This window comes from Otolemur garnettii, unplaced genomic scaffold (genome assembly GCF_000181295.1).
Source record: "Otolemur garnettii isolate 467f Iridium unplaced genomic scaffold, OtoGar3 scaffold00007, whole genome shotgun sequence".
Taxonomy (NCBI): Eukaryota; Metazoa; Chordata; class Mammalia; order Primates; family Galagidae; genus Otolemur; species Otolemur garnettii.
In genome coordinates this window covers 22,700,093-22,721,583 of record NW_003852402.1, presented here as the reverse complement: position 1 = coordinate 22,721,583, position 21,491 = coordinate 22,700,093, and positions in this window count along the sequence as shown.

Genomic DNA, 21,491 nt, shown 5'->3' with positions numbered 1-21,491 from the left:
CTAAAGCCATAGACCAAGGAAGAGAAATTCCTCCTGAAAAGTACACCTGTCTACTCTATAACAAAACAATGCTTCAGGCTCTTTTTACTCATCATGAGATTCTCTAAATATTTTAGTAAAAGTTTTCTGGGTTATTTTTGGTCTGCATGTGTGGATGTGACCTTGTTTGGGGTCAGACTCTCTGTTGATACTCGGGAACATTTCTACACAGTAACTTTAAGATGGGAAAACAGGTCAGCGATAGCAGATCAGAAATGGAGTTGCGCCATTTAATCAGACATTTTAATGAATTGTCTTTAGGCAAATCACCTCAACTCAGTGTGCAAATTAGTTAATTTTAAGAATAAATATAGCTATCTTTCCGACTTATTAAGGATTTATCACTTGTGCCCAAGGTTCCATGGATCTGTAAATGAAGTGTATGAATCTTTTCTTTGAACTTTAATTGGCCTGTGAGGGAGGCAGGTCTGACTGAGTTAAAGGCTGAAGGACTTAATCCTTTGAAGAAATTTTGATTTAGTTTTATTACTTCTAAGTATTGCTAATGCATTCTAAAATTAATTTGACTCTGACTGCTTTGTGTGTTCTGATTTCCTTTCCTAAGGATAGATTATAGGCTCCCTGAGGGAAATTGCCTTTTTTTTTTAATCCTTCCCCAGCCCCCAGCTTCACACTGTGTCATACACATAGTAGGGCCACTCAGTGAGGTGCGCATAGTAGGCCCACTCAAGGTGCTACTGCTGTCAACAGTGGTTACAAGGAATACAAACTACAGCTGTTAACCCCATTTGTAACCTCAACAACCTATATTACAGGCTTTACAGGATACATGTATTACCTGACTCAGGGCTATAAACCATCTAAAAGGTATTTTAAAAAAATTTAAAGTTCCTGGTTATTTTGAAAAAGCTATTTTTTAAAAAATAGAGATAGGTGTGACCTGCCTTTTGGGGGCAGGGACACAATTGTAAGAGGATATTTACCTAACAAATGCAATCAATGTCACCTGGTTCTTTGTACCCTCAATGAATCCCCAACAATAAAATAAAAAAAAAAGAATAGAGACAGGGTCTCATTCTGTTGCCCAGACTAGAGTGCAATGGTGTGATCATAGCTCACTGAAGCCTCCAATTCCTGGGCTCAAGTGATCTTCCTGGCTCTGCCTCCTGAGTAAGTAGGACTACAGGTACATTATTTTTGATTAGGTTTTTTATCTGGTCAGAGAAATTCTAACATTTCACAAAGAATAGGAGTCACATGAACTTGTTCCCTGAAAAGTGTAATACATGGATTAGTATACACTTGGATGAATGCAAATTTTGAATAAATGGGATTTGAAGTTCAAGCACAGCTTGGTAGGCAGGCAGACCTAAATTCAGAGTCTGGCTCTGCCATTTGCTAGCCCTGGGACCTTGGGGCATTTTCTTAACTTTCTTAAGGCTTAGTTGACTGATCTGCAAAAGAAAGAAAGTAATACCTCTTTATAGTAGTGTTGGGATGAATGAACTATCCTATGTATAGTGTATATAAACGCCTTAACCCAATGCCTAGCATCGAGTTGACACTCAGCAAATAATAGCTATAATTATTGTATACAATATAATAGCTCTGTGTTAAAAACCAACAGAGGCAATTGGATAAAGCTTTCAAACCTGGCATTTATTAACTTAGAATTTTATGCAATTATTCCTACATGCACACACACTCACACACATACAAACGGTGTACACACATGCACACACATACACACAAACCCAGGCCCATTTGTTCCCGGTGTTTACGTGTGTGTACATCTGAGTACACACACAGATATCATTTACATAGGACAAAATTAAATATCTGGCTTCCTGAAAATATATGGTACATGAATTTCCGGTTTCACGCTTTTCTGACAGTTTCTAACATCTATACAACACTTTGTAGCTCAAAAATAACGCTGTACGCATTATCATCTGTGATTTTCACAGAAACAAGACAGGACAAGCGATGTTGCATTCTTTTTTTCTTTATAAGCAGAGTGCATAGAAATGTTAAGTGATTTATCTTGTGTCACTGACTGCGGTGAAAAACAAGATGAGAGTAGGAGAATTACATCTGGAGTCTTTTTCTGGACATTTGGAAAAAGAAGCTCCTAATGCTGTTTCTCCTTGGAATCCTGGCAAATAGAGAAATGTGTTAGTGAATAGTACTACACTTCAGTATAGGCTCCAGGAATGAGTAATCTGGGACATTATCCAGGTTTTGACAAATGGACAGAATTAGTTTCTCCTCAATAAACACTTATTAAAATATTCTGACTCACTGCATTGCTTACAATAGTTAAACATGACCATTTCCACTATTAGTACGAGGTCTTGTGTGGAGAAGTGGGACCAGGAACTTAGGTCACCCTCAGTCCTGGACAAAAGCCCAGAGTTCTAAAATGGGGCAATGTCTAGAGATTTCTTAAGAAATTAGCATATGGAGCTAGATTTAACAAAAAAAAAAAAAAACAGCACAACAACTATTCTTCCTTTATATAAGGAGTTAGTCACAGGAAAGGGAAAATGGCCCAAGGATGCCACTTCATCCGTTTATAATTTGTTGTATTAGGTTAAAATATCTTTCTGATTTAAAATATTTTATAGTTACCTTCTCTATGCGAGGTGTTGAAACAGGTACTGTAGGAACAGAAGATGTACAAGCCACCGTGCCTTTGAGGATTCTCAAAGCTATCCTATGATTATGTTCTTGTTATTGCAACAATGACATCCTGAAGTGACAAATTCTTCCTCCTTCAATTCTCAGGATAGTAAGGAATGCATTCATTCAGTAAGCATTTATTCCTCCTACTCTGGGTAGTGGGATGTGGGCTTTGAAGGCAGACCCTCGGTTCTTCACAAATTAGAGGTGGGGAGAATTATGTGAATATTCAGCTCCCTGGTCTATAAAATTGACTTGATCATAATGATATGGGGATTAATAATGTTTATAAGGCACCTCCCCGGCGGGGGGGGGGGGGTGGTGGCATACGCTCCAATCCTTATGTCATGAAAGTGAATGCTTCTCTACTTGAGGGATGTAAAAGTGGTCGGGGTGTAGACATTGACCTCCCAGGAGGATCTGGAGAATTTTAGTACGGCATGGGAGTAAGTGCAATCTGACGCAGTCCAGACTCCATAGGTGCTGACAGAATTTAAGAACAAGAAAGGGCTTTTAGGGGAAAGGAATAGCAAAAATGCTTTCTGTATAGATTGGTGTCTAGGCCTGGCCCTGCCTTTGTTCGATACATCCAGCCTGATGCACATCTCCCGGGAGACCACCATTCATTTAGGAACCCACAACATCTGTGCAATTTAAATAGAACCAGAGCCCAAACCCAGAAACACACAGAACATGATTTCCTATTCAGTGTGGTTGAATAGGACCACATCCCTCCCTGGGGCTTGGATTCATGAACTGTGCGGCCCTAATTGACACCGGGTCGTTGCCTTTTCAGTTAGCATGCTTGGTAGAGAATTTCAGCGTCTTTGGACTCGTTCAGGGTTCTTATGTCCAGAAAGTCCAAATGAGATTTTTGTCATTAGCCTGTCAAGCCCGTCTTAAGCCCACTTAATGAGGTCTGCGGTGGAATGTCTTTCATGTTCCATGGCCTTTCCGCCGGAGCCTCAGCTCCTCTCCATCGTGGCTGAGAAGTTAACGACATTACCGCAGTGCTCACTTGAGGTCTGCTGCTTTCGAAAACACACCTCGTATGTGTTTGGGTATTTAAATTCTGTTTTCTAGCTTTTAGGGTTTCTATCCTCGTGGTGCATTCAAGTGCTATGGAAATAAGACCAGATGGATGTGACAACCAGCCATTCGGGGAATTACATACACATTACGTTTCAGAAAACCAGTGTACATATGTCTATCTGGATGTGTTCATATGCTGGATTATTTTTGTTGCATCCAAATGGTGGGGATTTCAGGGAAGCAGTTGCTTAGAATGTCAGCATGAGAATTCCTTTCAGGGGAAAAGCAGGGCCTGCCCGGAGCAATTTTGTCAAATTGGGCCACATGTGGAGACAGAGGAAAGGTCCCTGCCTCCCTTTCCCTTCCTCCACGCTACCCAGCACTGCTAGACATTATATTATAAATTTATTTATTGTCTTTTATCTCTTGAGAATGTAAACTCTATAAGGATGGGAAATCTTCCTGCCCTGTTTAATACTGTGGTGTTTGGCATGTAGTAAGTACTCTATAGGTGATAATGAATAAATTTGCTACCACTGAGATAATGAATTGCTATTTAATTCCCCCTTGCACTGAGGCCAGCATAACATGGAGGGTTTTTTTTTGGTCTCTTTAATGACGCACATGTGACTGGGAATAATGATGATGATGATGCCCTAGTACTTTTAGGATGTGTACTATGTGCCAGGCACTCTTTTAAGCACTTTACTGCTAATCCTGACAAAGGCCCTTGGATATGGGGGCTACTATTCTTTTTTTTTTTTTTTTTTTGAGACAGAGCCTCAAGCTATCCCCCTGGGTAGAGTGCCATGGCATCACACTCACAGCAACCTCCAACTCCTGGGCTCAAGCGAGTCTCCTGCCTCTGCCTCCCAAGTAGCTGGGACCACAGGCGCCCACCACAACGCCTGGCCATTTTTTGGTTGCAGCCGTCATTGTTGTTTGGCGGGCCCGGGCTGGGGATTCGAACCCGCCACCTTAGGTGTATGTGGCTAGCGCCTTAGCCGCTTGAGCCAGAGGCGCCGAGCCAGGGGGCTACTATTCTTACTATTTTATGAATGAGAAAAGCAAAACACAAATCCCATGTGTCAGAACCAGGACTCCAACTCACCAGCCTGATCTTCCCATCTCATGTTGTTCAAATGTGACTTCTTAGGTTTGAAAATAAATCATTTCAGGAATTTATCCACCTCTTCAATTATTCACAATCATGGGATAGTCATGACCTCTCAGTTCTGGGCTATTCTGAAAAGTGTTGTTTGGCTTAATCCAGTGATGCAGCAATCACTCCCATTTCAATCTATGAAGTAGGGATGTGTACGGGCAGCCACGTTTCCTATTCTGTATCTCTTTATTGATTTGCCTACCTACTTGTTCTTCTATAGAAAAGAAAAAAAGGAGAGACTTGAAGATTGTTGTAAATAAATACACTGGTTTGGGCGCTAGTTAAAATACTGCATTGTCAAGCCCGATGCATGGTGTGAAGCTAAAACGAAAAATTGGTGTTGGGGATTTTATGTTGGTTTATTCAGCATTGCTCAAGTTTTTTTCTTGCTGACACAGATTGAGATAGAATAATCAGATTTAGATTTGAAGTTCAAATATGTTATAGAACTTTTAATAACAAATTTGCCTGCCCAGTTGGGTTAGGTCATAGCCATGGCCTCAGCACAGAGCCCACGTGATGGTATCAGCTTTGTCCCAAGTGAGTGCTAGAAAAAATGCAAAAGCCAGAGTAGAATTATAAATCCCCTAAAAATTGATGTAAATCATGTCTAGAAATAGGTGATCAGGGAGTAGACAGTAGGTAGAAGGTAATGGCTGAATGAGTCAGCAGCAGAAAGGTCTAATTTTCAGGGATCGATTTGTACACTAAGTTTCCCTGGCCGGAGGTACCACGTCTTCACTAGTCTTGTGAATTATGTTTCTTACCTGTGCATTTCCTTGACGTCCTTCCTAAGTTCTATATACACAGCAGTAGTATTTTCCCTGTCCGCTCCTCTTTTCCCTGCCTGCTCCTCCAATCAGTCCAGATGCCCAAATAAATTGTCTGCGATCTCTTCCTAAATTCCTCAGGTCCATGAATTCCCATTCAAAAAGGAAATAGCTTGATTTGGGATTTAGCTAATCCATTTTGAGTTTTATATAATACATATTTATATAATACGTATTTCATATCATACATGTGTATATGTTATACAATTTCAATGTTATGTAATGTGGTAGGATAACAATTCCTGACCCCACTAACTGACGGGATAATTCATGCCAATTGTTTAGCAGTACGCTTGGTAACAAACGCCAGTAAATGACATCTATTATTGGGCATCTATTATTTGTAAACATCTTCAAATACATTGTATGAGAATTGAGGAATTTTTTTATGTAAGACCTGTTGGAAAAGCCCCCGTGATTTTTCCCTTTCAGTATCAAATCTACAAGATCACATGTTTATATTAAATTACACTCTTCATCTTCCTCCTCACTCTAGTCTAATCTCTTGTGTCTTTCCTTTCATATACGTAGCATGAAGTCAACTGGTCCTGATCTAATAGCCATCAGCAGCAGCACTGCCATTACCATGATAACCATATCTTTGAAAAAACACTGTCACTATGTAATGAGTCGTTCACAGCTCATAAGGCATCTTCCCACTTGACAGAGGAAATAGATCATGGAGCCAGTGAGGGACAGATCTAAGATGCAGACTCTGACTCTAGGCTTGTACATCACCATGATAAAGGAGAGATCTGCGGGATTATGAATGCTGCAGAGAATTTTTTGTAACACCGGCAGGTGTGTTCCACCTTCTGAGAACAAATGTTTTTAACTGATCAGTTATTGAGCTTGACCTTAAGGAATGAGGTCGTTCTCCCCTGTGTCTCTTTCCTTGTCCCCTTCAGTTGATATCTTTGGAAAGGGTTCTCGGACACTGGCTTTCAGGTTCCCCCAATCTCTTCTAGCAAGGCCTAAAGGGAAGTGGATAATCAGAGCATCAGGCTGGGAATAGTTGCTTTTCTATTAGGGTTATAATAGGGCAAGGGCACAATATGGCAGGTCATGACTGGATACGAAACAAAAATATCTTCAGGATAAACTACTATTCGTGATGTTTCTAATACTACAGCATCACCTATGACGTGACATAAATATGCCTAACAGCTTTAGAGCTGAAAAAGAGATGGATGGAGAATGCTTTTTACAAATGACTTGTATCATTGGGTGGGATGAGAAATGGGAATATGCCCGTGTGTTATTTAAACAACAGTTCACCAAGTCTCATAAACATTCTCCATAACAGGGAAATTGATCTGCAGGTGCAATTTTGAGTGCTAATTCATCATAGGAGCAAGAGAAAATGGGAAAAATAAAGGGATAATTTAAGTGTAAACGAAGGAGATGTGCCTGGATCTCTATTATCATCACCTAACTATGGTTATTATTCGCTAATATCCTTCAAATTTGGGTGTCTTTATACTTGAAGGGCTTATATCTGAGGTGTGTTGCTATTTTGTTGATTTTTTATTTTTCCTAGTCACTCAGAATATTTGAAAAACTCTTTTATTTTTGGTGGGGAGAAAAAATTAATCTATCCCTTCCAAGACAGTCCCATTCATGGCAACTTCACACATCTGTTAGCCATTTGTATGTCTTCTTTTGAGAAATGTCTGTTGAGGTCCTTTGCTAAGTTTTTAAATCAGGTTACTTGGTTCCTTCCTAGTAAGTTCCTTATGAACTCTGGATATCAATCCCTTATCACGTGTATAATTGCAAATGTTTTCTGCCATTGCAGAAACATCATAGGCTGTCTTTTCATTCCGTTGGATGTATCCTTTGCTGTGCAGAAGCTTTTTAGTTTGATGTAATATCACTGGTTCATTTTGCTTTTCTTGCCTATGCTTTGGAGTCATATTTTAAAAAAAAATTATTATCCAGACCAATATTGGGAAGATTTTCCCCTATTTTCTTCTAGTAGTTTTGCAGTTCCAGGTCTTACATTTAACTTTAATCCATTTTGAGTCTCTTTTTGTCTATGGTACGAAATAAGGGTCTAATTTCATTCCTCTCCATGTGGCTATCCAATTTTCTCAACATTTATTGAAAAGACTGTCTTTGCTCATTGTGGGTTCTTAGCACTTTTATCAAAAATTAATTGACCATAAATAAGTAGGTTTATTTGGGGGTTCTTTTTTTCTGTTCCATGGTATGTCTATTTTTATGCTAATACCATGCTGTTTTGATGACTGTAGCTATGTATTATATTTTGACATCATGTAGTGTGATGTCTCCAGTGACATTCTTTTTATTTAAGATTGCTTTGACTACTTGGGACCTTTGTGGTTCCATACAAAATTTAAGGATTTTCTTCTCTTTCTGTGAAAAATGTCATTGGAATTTTGATAGGGATTGCAGTGAATCTGTAGATTGCTTTAATTATGGCTATTTTAACAACATTAATTCTTCCAGCCTGTGAATGCAAAATATTCTTCAATTTTTGTGTCTCCTCCAGTTCTTTCATCAATGTTTCATAGTTTTCAGTGTCTAGGTCTTTTACATCCTTGGATAAATATTTTCCTATTTTTTATTTTCATCTTGTAACTATTATAAATGGGATTTTTCCTTGATTTCTTTTTGGCAGTGTATAGAAACACTACTAATATTTGCATCTTAATGTATCCTGCAGCTTTACTGAGTTTGTTTCTTACTGTTAACAGTTACTTGGTGAATTCTTTAATGTTTTCTATGGATATGATCGTGTGTTGTGCAAATAGGGATAATTTAACTTCTTTCTTTCCAATTTGGATGCTCCCCAAAAGGTATTCTGACCCCTAAAGAGACAAATGAAGGAAAATCTGCCAACTGAATTTTAAGAACAACTAATGGAGATTGACTTGAAAGGGTTTCTTTTTATTTTATCCCTTGCAATATGTATTTTATCAAGCTCTCACATACTCTCAGGTCTGACAGCAGAAGCTGGAAAGAATGATTTGGGAATAACAACAAAAGAAAAGAAAGATGTTTAGAGTTTGCAGGAAAAGAGGCCTGGCCATTTCCTGCTACTCACCTGGGATGGTTTTAAAGTCTGAAAGAGACTATAGAACATGTTAGCCTTCAAATAAGGCCCTGTAAGAAGTTGCAATCTCCTTATGGGAACAAGCTGGTAGAATTTCAAAACCTTTTTGGATCTCAGAAGAGAAAATGTTTTACCTTACTGAATGACTGGCAGAGAGTTGAAAATATACCTTTTGTATTCAATAAGTATTTATTGGATTCATGAAACGGATCTTTACTTTTTAGCCAGAGGAGGCATTCTCAAAAGGTATGGAGGCAGTCAAAGTATTTTCAGGTCCTGAAATAAAAGGAAACACTAGCTTTCGGTTTATTTACTGGGGTGTGTCTTTCTAAACATTTTCTTTGTATGTAGCCCCAAAGGGCAATAAACTAGGCCTGAGTGGATAAAACAGATAAGGATTAAAGGATATTCAGCAGGAATGACTTGCACCTCCTGTCTGTCTCAGGCTGTAGCTCAAGGAGGTAAGTCTAAACAGGAAGAGGGAAACAGGACCATCACTCCACGGTCACGCAGAGCATTCAGAACTTCCTCAGCAACACACTCATCATGAACTCAATCAGAAGCAGCAGCAGCCCATTTCTTAAGAAAACATACAAAGGAAGGTTTTTCTTTCTTAGTCTGGCCCCATGTTAATCTCATCACTATGTGTCAGGGGTGTGTGAGATATTGATGAGGAATTGCCATTCAAGAAATTGATGGGTCAATTTTGATAGAAGTGGACCCCTTTAGTTAATTAATGAAGGATGGGTTGAAGACCAGCACACCACAGAGAGAGAACAAAGGGATAGAAGCCAAGTTCAATTTTCACATCTCTGCAGAATTCAGGATTTTCAATGTTTTCCAGTTTCATATGCCAGGAGACCAAAACACACATTTGTTAAGTAATTAGCATCAATCAAAAGTTCAAAGTTGAAAACAAATTGAGAACATCAAATCATACCATTGGCAAAGCACCCTTTCCTAGTGTTCTAAATGCTGTATTAAGAGCTGTTAAAAATAAGTATTACAAGAAGCAAAATAACATACGTGGTGTGCGGCTATGGGGACATTGTGCTTCAACAATCTTGTGTACACTCACTCAGGGAATTCACCTGTATGAGATAGTTTCAGGTGTACTTAGCAAATCCTTACATCATTTGAATCAAATAAAATATGTGTGGGTTCCTGTCGATTGTTGCAAAGTTAAATATTCAAACCCTCCTCTTGGCTTCATAAGATAAAATATTTCTGTAAGATCTCTGTTTTCTTGACCTTATCATTTCTAGTGCAGTTTGTACTATTTTTTCATAATCCCATACCACCATGGATCCAGAACAAAGCATCGTATTTGGTGGTACTTCTGCATAATAAATGTCTCTGGAGACCATACATTCATTCACATGTATGCAAAGGGAGGGCGTGAAGTGGTTGCCTTACCACATTCTAGAATCTTAAAATTTTGGAGTCTTCATGAAAGCCATTGAGGAAGGTGAACTTTTGCCAGGCAACTACTATATTTCACGTATTTCACACCTATAGCCTCTAATTATCATAACCTAGACAAGTGGGCAACATTATTGCTATCTTATAGATGCGAAAACTCAAACTAATTGTGTTAAATCAACTTTTCTGAGATTACTCAGGTCAGTTTTTTTTTTTTTTTAATCAGGCCGAAGATCATTATTTTTCCTATAACACCACAATATGCTCTCTTATGATATTGAAATGATATTGATGATGATATTGACTATGTTCCCAATTTTCATATGTACCAGATTCAAAAAGAAGAATGACTGATGTTCCTGGGTTATTGTTTTTAAAAAAGAAAAGAAAAGAAAAAACTAAGTCTTGTCCCATTTTTAAACTGAGACTCCTTAGTTCTCTTGGTATAACCAAGCCTTGCATTCTGTATGCCATCCAAGGAAACACAGGAGGATGGATAAAGGCCGGGCGGGGTGGTTCACACCTCCAATCCTAGCACTTTGGGAGGCTGAGGCAAAAGGATCACCTGTGGCCAGGAGTTCAAGAACACTGGATAAAGGAGGGGGAAAAAATAAGAAAAAGGGACTATTGTATCTGTTTACCTGGTGGTGGCCCTTAGGGGAAATAAAAGGCAATTGTTTTTCTGATAATTTTCTTTTTTTCTGTTTAAAAGAGGAAAGAGGTGAGGGGGAGATTCAATAGAGAATATTGATGATGAACAAACAGCAAAGAGAAGTTGGTCTGGGAGTTAATTCTCCATCTCTCTGGCTATTCCACCCTTCACTGAAAGAATATTCTGTTTGGGCTTTTCAGCTAGGATTGTCATGTGAGAAGTGTACATTAATTTCACGTCTTCTCATAAACTTTCTTTGGGGGATAAGCATTCTGGTTTTCTACTGTTTATTATTTCAAAGGCATCTATATGCTAATACATTTTATGCTTATTATTTTCGTGTTTGTCCCCTAGGTCATGCTCCGTATCACCCACCAGGGAGGATCATCTCTCATAAAAACTTTCAAATTTGATTTTGAAAATTATTCAGGAAAACTGAAGCCAGGCTATCTCCCAGCGTTGGAAAGAATATGCTCTGGAGACTCCTATAATTCACAGAAAATGGACTGGGATAACATGTGGGTTCTCGTGCTGCCAGAATCCTCTGGAGAAGGACCAGCAGGCACACAGAACATTTAACATTGTGACACTGAAGTGTTGGAAGAATGATTAAAATAAAAACCTAATAACAGGCTTTTAAAAATCACTCAATGGCTATGCTTGATCCAAAGAGGAGGAAGGAACGCTGTGTTCATTCTCCACAGCATCTGAGGTGTGTTGACTGCTGCCGTTCCTACCAATGCTGCTTTCTAATTGCGTGTCATTGTTCCCTCTCACCATTTCTAGAGAGTTAATTTTAATGATATTGATGCCCAAAGCTGAGTTGGTGCTTAGATGGAAGGATCAGGTAAAATAGAAATCTCATACAGTCAGCGAGGAGGATGTTTTCTTTCAGAATTTATATTCCGGAATTTTTTTTCTTTTTTTTTCTTTATGAAGTCGTGATTTGAGAGCAGATTGGTATTAAGGAAAAAAATAGAAGTTAACAAATTAACCTGACTTAACAGGATCTTGTTAGGCATCTTCTTTGGTAGAAATCAAGGGTTAAAAACTGATTCCTTGATGGGAGATGTTAAAATTCAGATGACATTGAAGGGTACTTTCCATTTCACCCTTGGCTGGAAATTAAACCTCTTTTGTTCCCAAGCACTTGTTGGGGTGGGGGGAGCAAAGGCCCACTTCCCATTCCTCTGTATTGCTCTCTGCAAAGCTCTGTGCTTAAGAAAAGCAAAGGGTCAGAAACGCTGGAGGATTCCCACCCCAGGGTCAAGTTCATTTTGTGTACCAGCAGCAACCTCTCTACCCTTCCGTAGCTGCACTTCATTTTCTTTCTGGGATTTTTTTTTTTTTTTAATGTTTTCACTTTTGTACCTCAACAGTGCCTTTATTCTACAAGAAGTCCAGCCCAGCTCCTGGTATTTCTTATCTTGGCTCATTTTTCCTGCCTCTTGAGCTCCAAGACAGCTTTGTTAAAAGGAAAGTTGGCTTTCAGGGTTGGAAGAAAGGGTTCCTTCTGAGAGGGGGTTGGCGGGGTGGGGTGGGGCTGACAAGTAAGCTGGACTGTCCTCCAGGGGATCAGAGTGAGCCTACAAAGGGCAGGTGAAGACAGGCGTCTGGACAGCATGTGCTGGGACTGCCAGTGGGAACTGTGATGCTTACGGTCATAATCTCTGTATAAATAAGAAGAGCTATGGCTGGAGACACATTTGGTAAATTGATTAGAATAAATGGTTGCCAAATAATGGTAAAGTAACATCTTGAAACCTACCTACAGTTGGTATGTTCTGTGGCAATAAATGCCCTGCCGTAGTTTATGTGCTAAAGCCTTGCACACATCCTTCCTTCCTTTTTATTCTACTTGGCTATGATAATTACAGAACAGCTCAGGACTCATTGAACTAACAAATTTGGCCTTAATGCAGCCCCAGCAAAAAAGGAACCTCCTTTTCTTGCTTGTTTCTGAACATTAATTCAAGGATAATTCAAATTAGAAAAGCAATCTGTGTACAATTAGGCTCCAAAATGTACTGGGTGCTGGTGAGCCATGCAACTCCATTAAGGAGACTGCTCTGACTGCGTTACTCTCTTCACAAACTAAGCTCCATGAGGACAAGAAAGATGTCTCCCTTCCCCTGTTAGCTTGTCACGCCAGAAGGTGGCTGCAGTTTGTGAACTTCCAGCAAAAGTTCAGGGGACATAGCTCAGTCGACCTGAGCAGTGAAGTTCAATTCAACGCAGCTCAGAAATGCTTTTTAACTAGGGTGGATTGGCACGCACGCTCCCAGGGTGCTCAGGGAGTGTGGCTAAAAGCTTGAGGCTTTGAAATCATAGGGACTCGAATCGGACATGCCTGGGTTTGAGTCCCAGCATCCATCAATACCTACCAGTTTTCTGGTCTAGACCAACCTCTTGGTTTCCCTGAGCCTCATTCTCTTTATGGGAAATATTTGGAGAAAAAAGAATCATATTTACTTTGACGATGGGGATTAAATGACATGATAGAGTAACATGGTATCCACACACAGTAAGTGCTCAACTCATGGCCACTGCATCTATTTTTTATCAGTACGATTTCTATTTATTACTTTATGGAATATAAAGGTATAAGTTTATTTTCTATTAGAGAAAGGGAAGAGAGTTGGGGGGAAGAGATGAGAAAATGAGCGAAAAGAAAGCACAGCACAGGGAGTGAGAGAAGGGAAGGTGGGGGAAGAGAATGGCATGGCAGCCCAAAGAAAGCAAGGAAGGATGATGGCCATCACTGTGATTTTTAATAACGACACTACTTTTAGGATTGTTATTATTGTCATTATTAATGATACTAATGGTTGTACAAAAGGCTCAAAAATTTTCCTTATAGAGAACTTACGTAGTGGAAATAAAAAAAAAATAGCACCTTAAATACTTTCTCTGCCAATTACACAGCCTATAAATGTAAATATGTGGAAAACTATGTTTTCAGGGTCCTTCCCTGGAGACCTATAAATCATCACAAAATTTCAGTGAGCACTTTTTATTTTTTTATAAGGAAAACTCTGGGCAGCACCTGTGGCTCAAAGGAGTAGGGCGCTGGCCCCATATGCCGGAGGTGGTGTGTTCAAACCTGACCCCAGCCAAAATCTGCAAAAAAAAAAAAAAAAAGAAAAGAAAAAGAAAACTCTAAGATGCTGCACAAGGTGAAACCTTTACAAACTCACAACATTGTATTGTTTGTATCTAGGCAATGCCAAATAGTCAGAGGCAATAGCAAAAAAAAAGTCCATTATAAGCTCGATATTTCTGCTCCCACTGCCAAGAATCTAGGCGTCTAGCAAATGAACTTGCCCTTTTGCTTTTCTTTTGGGTGCCAGATATTATGAAAAGCTATTTGGTGAATGACTTCTTGGGTTGCCGGTAAAAGTGGCCCTGTTGGTAACAGGCTGTGGCTTCAGGTCCTTGCGATTCATGCACTCTGGAGCTGATCAGAATGAAAGCTTTCCAAAGGAAAAGACAGCTTGCTGGTTGAAAAGTCCTCCTGAGCACCCAGGACATAGCCATAGGGCCCAAACATCAGATGGAAGCATGCAGCTGGGTTTCAAGTCCATTGAAAGTTTTAGTCTTGCTGCGGAACAAGAGAAAGGTAAATAGGCTTATGTTTTTCTCTAAAGCATGTAGCTCCTTACAGAAAGAAAAGTCTGATGTTAATTAAACTTTTGCAAGATTGGAATGGGCCATGCCAATCTGTATTGAGAAGTCAGCTTTAATTGCATGCTAAGAAAATTTAAAAAAAAGAAGAAGAAACCCTGCAAATATATTTGCGAACAAAGGTTCTTATCGCATACAACTCTTATTTAAGGTAAAAGGAGAAATCTTCTCTTCTTTGTCTTTGGAAGAGCGCTAATGACAACAGATCCTTCATTAAACTTGTATCTTGAGTGTATATTTATATGTTTCATTTAATTTTCACCCTTTCCTGTGGGTTTCCCTTTGACAAAGACATCCCTCAAAGGATACATAGTAAATTAAGGTCCATAATTTGGTGTTTCATTTTAAACATTCACACTGGGAATAAAGTACAACATCATTTACCTTTGACGATGTTTAGCATCCAGCAGAGGCTAAATAAACAGCAATTAAAAGAAAACCTCCCTAGAATTATAGTGTTGTTTTCCGAGATGCCCTTTCCATCAGTCTTCGGTGGGATTGGTCTAATAATTTCTCCTCAAATGGGTAAGGTTTGGAATTCTCCGTAGTCACAAGTAAGAGAACAAAGTAAGAGAGATTTTCATTTATAAGATTGCCTTTCTCTTATCTATTGGTCTTGCCTCCCAGACTGTCTGTCTGTCTCTGGAAAGCAAAGTCAATAAAAATGATTAGAGTTGGCATCTCACAAATGTACACCCTTAAACCATGAAGCAGTAATGCCGTGCAGGAAATATTTTTCTGACCTTTTCAAATTGCATCCAACTGTCTTGGGAATTTCTCAGTGACTAGAGGTAATAAGGTTCAATCTGTTTTACTGGCTGGCTTCAAATTTAGTTCCTCCATAGCTCTAACTTATCTATTCTTTGCATCTTGGCCTCAGCATCCATTCAGCACAGAAATTCACGCATCTAATCTTTTTTTCCCCCTTTTCCGGTTTGTGCTAAGGAATCACATTGTGGAATCTATAACCATGATGGCTGTCCACTTAGATTGCCCCCTTCCAAACCGAAATATTCACCCGAGAAGATTAGTGGGCATGCTGTCTTTTGAGACCCCCTTGTTGAATTTAATTAGCTTTTAGATTTCATCCCGTCTTACGTCTCAGCTTTTTAGACCTGTGTGATTTATGCCTCAGTAATCTCCACTTTTTTTAACTTAACCAAACCACAGGCACACCGTAGAAAAACGAAGAGGCAAAAATGGGTGAATTTCCTTTGTGTTAAAGTTGGGTTTGGTTTTTCTTCTGTGAGTCCACACGCAGCAGACGTGTCCCTGCGGTCAGGAAAGGAGTCAGCCAAGTGTGACGTGCTCAGAGGCAGCTGGGCGGCCCTTTCTTCACCGTATTCCCTGAAGGGGAACAGAAAACAGAAGCTGGGGACACGTTTCTTGACCTTATGAAAGTGCTGGATGTCAGGGAGCCTTGACAAGAAAGTCAAATCTTGTCTTACTTTTTCTGTTTAGAGCGTCTCCATGCTAAATGTGATTCTGGGGGGATATCGGTGTTTCCTCATTTGTAGGACATGCTAAATTCAACTGCACACTGTGTTTTGTTGTCGCCATACAATGCCTTTGTCCCACCTTCTGCAGTGGAGATTAGAATCTTGGCTGGAATTTCCTGGGGTCAGTGAAGCTTGGAGCTTCTTTCTGGCTTAGCAGGCTTGTTCATGGGCAAACAGCCACCAGGAGGGGAAAGTCTTTTTGAAGTTACCCTTCTCAGAGCATGCATTTTCTAACACACTAGTTTGTCAAGTTTGATCGTAAGATATGTGGCTTTCTATAAATGAGATAATTTCATACTACCCTATTGAGAAAATAGGCTCGCAGGAAAGGAGATGAACGGAAAACTTTTTATTATTATTATTAACAGAAATGTGTTTTGCTTTTTCATTTAAAAAAAAAGTATACTTAGGCCAAAGGTCATCTTCAAAATCTAGGTTATCTTTTTCATTTCAAAAATTTTAAACATTTTTGGTGAAAGCTGAAATGCACAAAGTATGTTTAAGAATAAGCCACCGCTTTATTATTTGAAATTTAATCCATCCTGGTAGGAGAGTCACAGGCCTGGTGGTGTTTCTTTCACAACCTGGGTAGAGTCAGCTGGCATTTTGTTTAGTAGAGATGAGGTTATTTTGGCAGTTTTGCAAAGTCAGATTTACCCTATATTTGCAATATAGCTTAGTGTTAATATCACTAGCTGGGCAGAATTGAGACTTTAAGGTGACCAAATTAAAAGCAGACCTGTTTCTTGAGTGGAGTCACAGTACATCTGAGTAGTCTCTCAAGTCAAGGCTGTGAGTCTGCATGCACGTGGGCAGCTTTGTGTACGATTTGCACACTAACTTGAACTTGGCTTTAAGAGGCCACTCCAAAAACCAATGGTGTCTAGTTTCTGCCTGTGGAAGTCATCTCTTAGTAAATTGGACACTTGGCTGTGCCTGTTAAACTGTTTCAGGACAGAGGCTTAGCCAATTGGCTCTAATCATTCCACATGTAGTTCCTCCTCTTTCTTATTTCTGAGATGAATCATCTTTCCTACTCTTTAGGACTTGGAGTTGAACGGAGTCCATGTTCAGACTTCCCATCACAAGCATAAAGTGATTTGAATCTGGTGGAAGAAAGGAATGAGCTCTAGAGACAGTGTCCATTTCTACTGTGTTCTTTCTCTTTTCTGGGTGGCCTTACAGTTTGGGGCATGGCTGGGGAGTGAATCGGGAGCTTTTAGGTTGAAAGGTGCAAGGGAGCAGGTTGCCCAGCTAACAGTGCCAGTAATAATACTAGCTGCTTCTCATTGGGTAACTACCGCTTTCAGGGTCTCATAAATAACTCATGTTATACCGTTATTCCTCACTTCCAGGGGAGAGCTTGAAGTTAGGAAAGGGAAATTGTGTGGAGGGGATATTTTTACATGAATAATCCTTCTGTTGCAATCATTGGATTTCAATCAATGAAATAATCCTTCTGTTGCAGTCTGAAATAATCCTTCTGTTGGATTTTTTACTTTTTTCTCCTCTTTCTCCTCATCTGTCTCCTCTTCCTTCATTTCTTCCCCCTTTCATCTTTTTCAGCTTCTCCTTTTCATTTTTTTTCTTTTCTCCAAAAGAGAAGAAAATGAAGCCAGTTTGCTGAAACATTGTCCCACTGGATCTTTGTTAATTGGACGCCCCTTCTGTCCTCTGTAGCTCTCAGTGGAGCTACTTAGTTAATTACTCTGAAAGTTTAGTACAGGCCAAGAGTTCTGGTTGGTGGCTTACATTAGCCTCACGTGCTTTTTCATTTCCTTGGAATAATACAAGTGGCAGAAGGTGGTGGTGGTTCTATGCTGTCCTCCCAAGCTCACATTCAACCCTCCCTAATCTACCTTTTGTCTGTGTTAATGATTGTTCAGGGTTAAAAGGGGGAAAGAATGAATTGAACACAGATGTTCAAAGGTAGTTCTTTGGTAACTCAGTAAAACCTGTTTCTATGAATATAATGTGTTTCTCGATTCGGATATGTAGGAAATTAAATTCCTTCAAATATACAACTGAGATCTTTTCTTTCTTCTGTTTGCCTCATGTATCAGTAGGACAATAGTAAACATTCCTGATCGCCAAAGCAGGCTTCTTATTGTGACGTCGGCTCAGTGGGGATACTGATGCACTCCAATTCAATTTCACTCTTACGGCGATGCCTAATGTGCTTCTATTTGTGCTCTCACCGAAGGGGCTTGGTCATTTACTCTGGGTAAACTGGGCTTTTTGTGTTGCCACAGCATCACTTAGACTCCTGATACCAAGGCCAGCAACCTGACAGGGCTCCATGCTTTCCTAGGCATATCAGAAGACAAAAAAAAAACGATTCAAATCTAAACAGAGCAGTAGAATCTCAAAAGCTCTGTCACCACTACTCACTGCAAATATACTTTTCCAAGAGTGGGCGTTCTGAAAATTTGGTCTGTATCTTACTTGTGATAAATATCCCCTTTTAAAAAATTTCAAACAGAATGCCTTGTGTCTGGCAGCATGGTTTTACATACAAATGTGATTTCAAAGTCTCTCTTTCTGTGTCTATCCTGTTTCTCATTCTCTCTCTCTCTCTGTTTCTCTCTCTCTCTCTCATATACCTTGAGTCTGGGGAATTTTGACTATGCATGTGATCTCAGATCATGAAAGACTTCATGTCTTCAGGGATCTTTTAATTCCCATCACCACTCTGATTGGAGGTAAACTTGAAATATTAGAAACAAATAAGAAAAAATCATTGGGAAACCATCACACACAGTTCATCCTGAGCACTCTGCTTGCCATGACTGCCGAAAGAAGAGAAAGGGCAGCGTCAACTTTAAACTGGAAACTCAGGAGGAGGGTGGGCACCTGCCCGGGCTTCTGTGATATACTGGTGATCTCCACCAACTGTCGGGGCTGCAGCAGTTTTTATTTTTCCCTAATTGGAACCCCATAGATACCCTGTGGGATTTCTCTTCATCCCCCTGCCCCGCCTTTGGCAAGGCAATATATCCACGTAGACCCAGAGCACAGCCACCATGGTCCATTGTAGTATTATAGGCAGAAATCTCAACATTGGGATCAAAATTAAACCAACACTGCTCTCTCGACTGCCTTTTGTTTGGAGGAATTCACCATTTTCCTCCGTGTTCATCTCCAGAGTTATAGAGATGTAGGCAGAAGCTCACCTTAAATGTGCTTTATCACCGGGTTTTGTCTTAGGTTTTAATTCTTCCTTTCAGTGCTCCTAAAAGTTTAGGGATGACTGATAAAATTGCAAAGTATCGCCACCAATAAATGAGCAAATAACAAACACAACAGGTTTGGGTGCACTTTTTATAGAACTGTTACTTTTTTTTTTATATCGTCCTCCTCTCTAGGTGAACAAATAGAATAAGATGCCCAGAAAGCGTTAATTGTATTGACATTAGCTTCATTAAGATTAATAGGTAAATCCCCTTGATCATAACTTTGGGTGTCAAAACAGGCTCTGCTCCCTTGGACATCAGAAGCCGACTTCATTGTCTTTCTTTATGGTTTTAGCCTTTGCGTCTGCTTTTCCCTCCTGCTATTTTTTTTGTTGTCATTGAAGTTCGTGAAGACTTAATCATTAGCCCTCTCTTTTCAGCCCCCCCCCCAAAAATGTTGATTTATTGAACGGAAAAAGAAGGAGAAGAAGAAGATCAATCTGACGTTGTAGGTTAATAGTAGGGAGCAAAACATATTCATAATTAGAAGAGAAAAGGACTTTCCTTGTTCATAATAAAAAGCCCCTCGCTAAAGTGTCTCAGAACATAATGCATTCAGACTGAGTCGAATTACCGCCTAGCGGATTCTATTTATCTGTAGCTTAAAAAGCAGCTGCGTTTTTGTAAAAAGCAATGAATGTGGCAGTCCTACTTAAAGGTAGAAAAGAAAGAACACCCCTTGTTTTGTAATAAGGGGATTTTCAATTTAAAAGAGAGAGCGAGCCTGTTGTGTGAAGTAGGGTTATTACATTCCCTGTATTCTATCTCACCCACCAGGAGGCTAATAATGAAGGGGCCGGGGAAGGAGGCCAGTGCTGCCAGGGGTTATCTCCCGACCTCAGATGCTGGAGGAGTCCAAGGAGGCAGAGTTGCTGCGGGATGACATTCAGAAAGGCTGGAGTGATTATTTGGGAGAGAAAAGCCTGCCTATTCTTGCCAAGGTAAACAGTTCATGTCCTCTGTCAGCTGCATGTTTCAGTATACCAGCATGGTTATATATAAAGATATCTACAAAATTTGCTTTTTCAAAAAACATCATTTTAGGTGCACGAATACTCCCCTGACCCGCCCCTCCAGTGGTCCAGTGATGAATTCTTAGAAACCTTCCCTAGACAAAGGATGCACTCGGAGCCCCACCACACCTAAAGCCACACTTTGAAGGATCTGCCAAGCTCACTTTTAATCATGAGAAAGAAATTACCCACATGGAGTCAGCAGAAAATGAGAAGGTAGAGCTCGTGCTGCGAATAATTCCAGCAAGTGCCAAGGGGCTAGTTGAGGAATGGCTTCATGAGGTGAATATCTTTAGCTTGTACTTAGGGTTTGGTTAGCGTATAATCATTTTCTCTTTTAGGAGGGATGACTATCCTAAGTGTATTTCCTAACTAAAGAGCGCTTTGCGCGTTTGCTTGGATGTTGGCAGATTTAATGTCGGTCTTGCCCTTGTGGTTATTAACGATGACTGATTTTACATTTGCAAATATGCAGAAATCAGTGCAGGTGGTCGGGCTCTTGGAGCCCATGGCTGCGCCTCGCTGTACGTGTATCTGTGTGCGTCGCTGTGAGTACACGTCCAGTACTTTCTGTGTCTGTGTATGTCTGTGCCCTTGTTCTCATCTTCTCTCTGTCCTCAACGTAGGTTGGGAGAATTAGCCAACCCGTGGGTTCTCAGATGTGGTCCAAGGCTTTCATTTGATTTTTGGAACAGGAAAAAAAGGACGCGTCACATTGTGATTCATGGTCAATCTGCATTTTCAATTCAAAGGAAAGGAGGAAGGGGGAGGGATATGTGTCGAGTGACAAGACTAACCTTTTCCTTTGGGACAAGCATGATTCAAATTAAACATCACTTTCAGTGTGAAATTAGTTTGAAGGCTTTTCTCTCTCTCTCTCTCTTTTTTCTTTTTTTTTTTTTTTTGCCTAGTTTAACCCCTTGGTGGCTGCTTTTTCAGAGAGAATCCCCTTCCTCCAGCTCTGTCCCTGAATTGATTCCCTGTAGCCCATAGTTCCCCTTTCTTTGTTTTCTTCCTCTAAAGATCAGGTCCCCCAAAAGAAGATCTTACTATTTTGAAAGCTTCATTGCTCACAAGATAAGATTCTCCCTAAACCATGCCACTTCTGTGTCCCAAACTTACATCCCCATAAATTAAATAAATCCATAAATAAATAGTGTTCTTCTTCTTCTTTTTTCTTTTTTATTTTTTAAGATAATT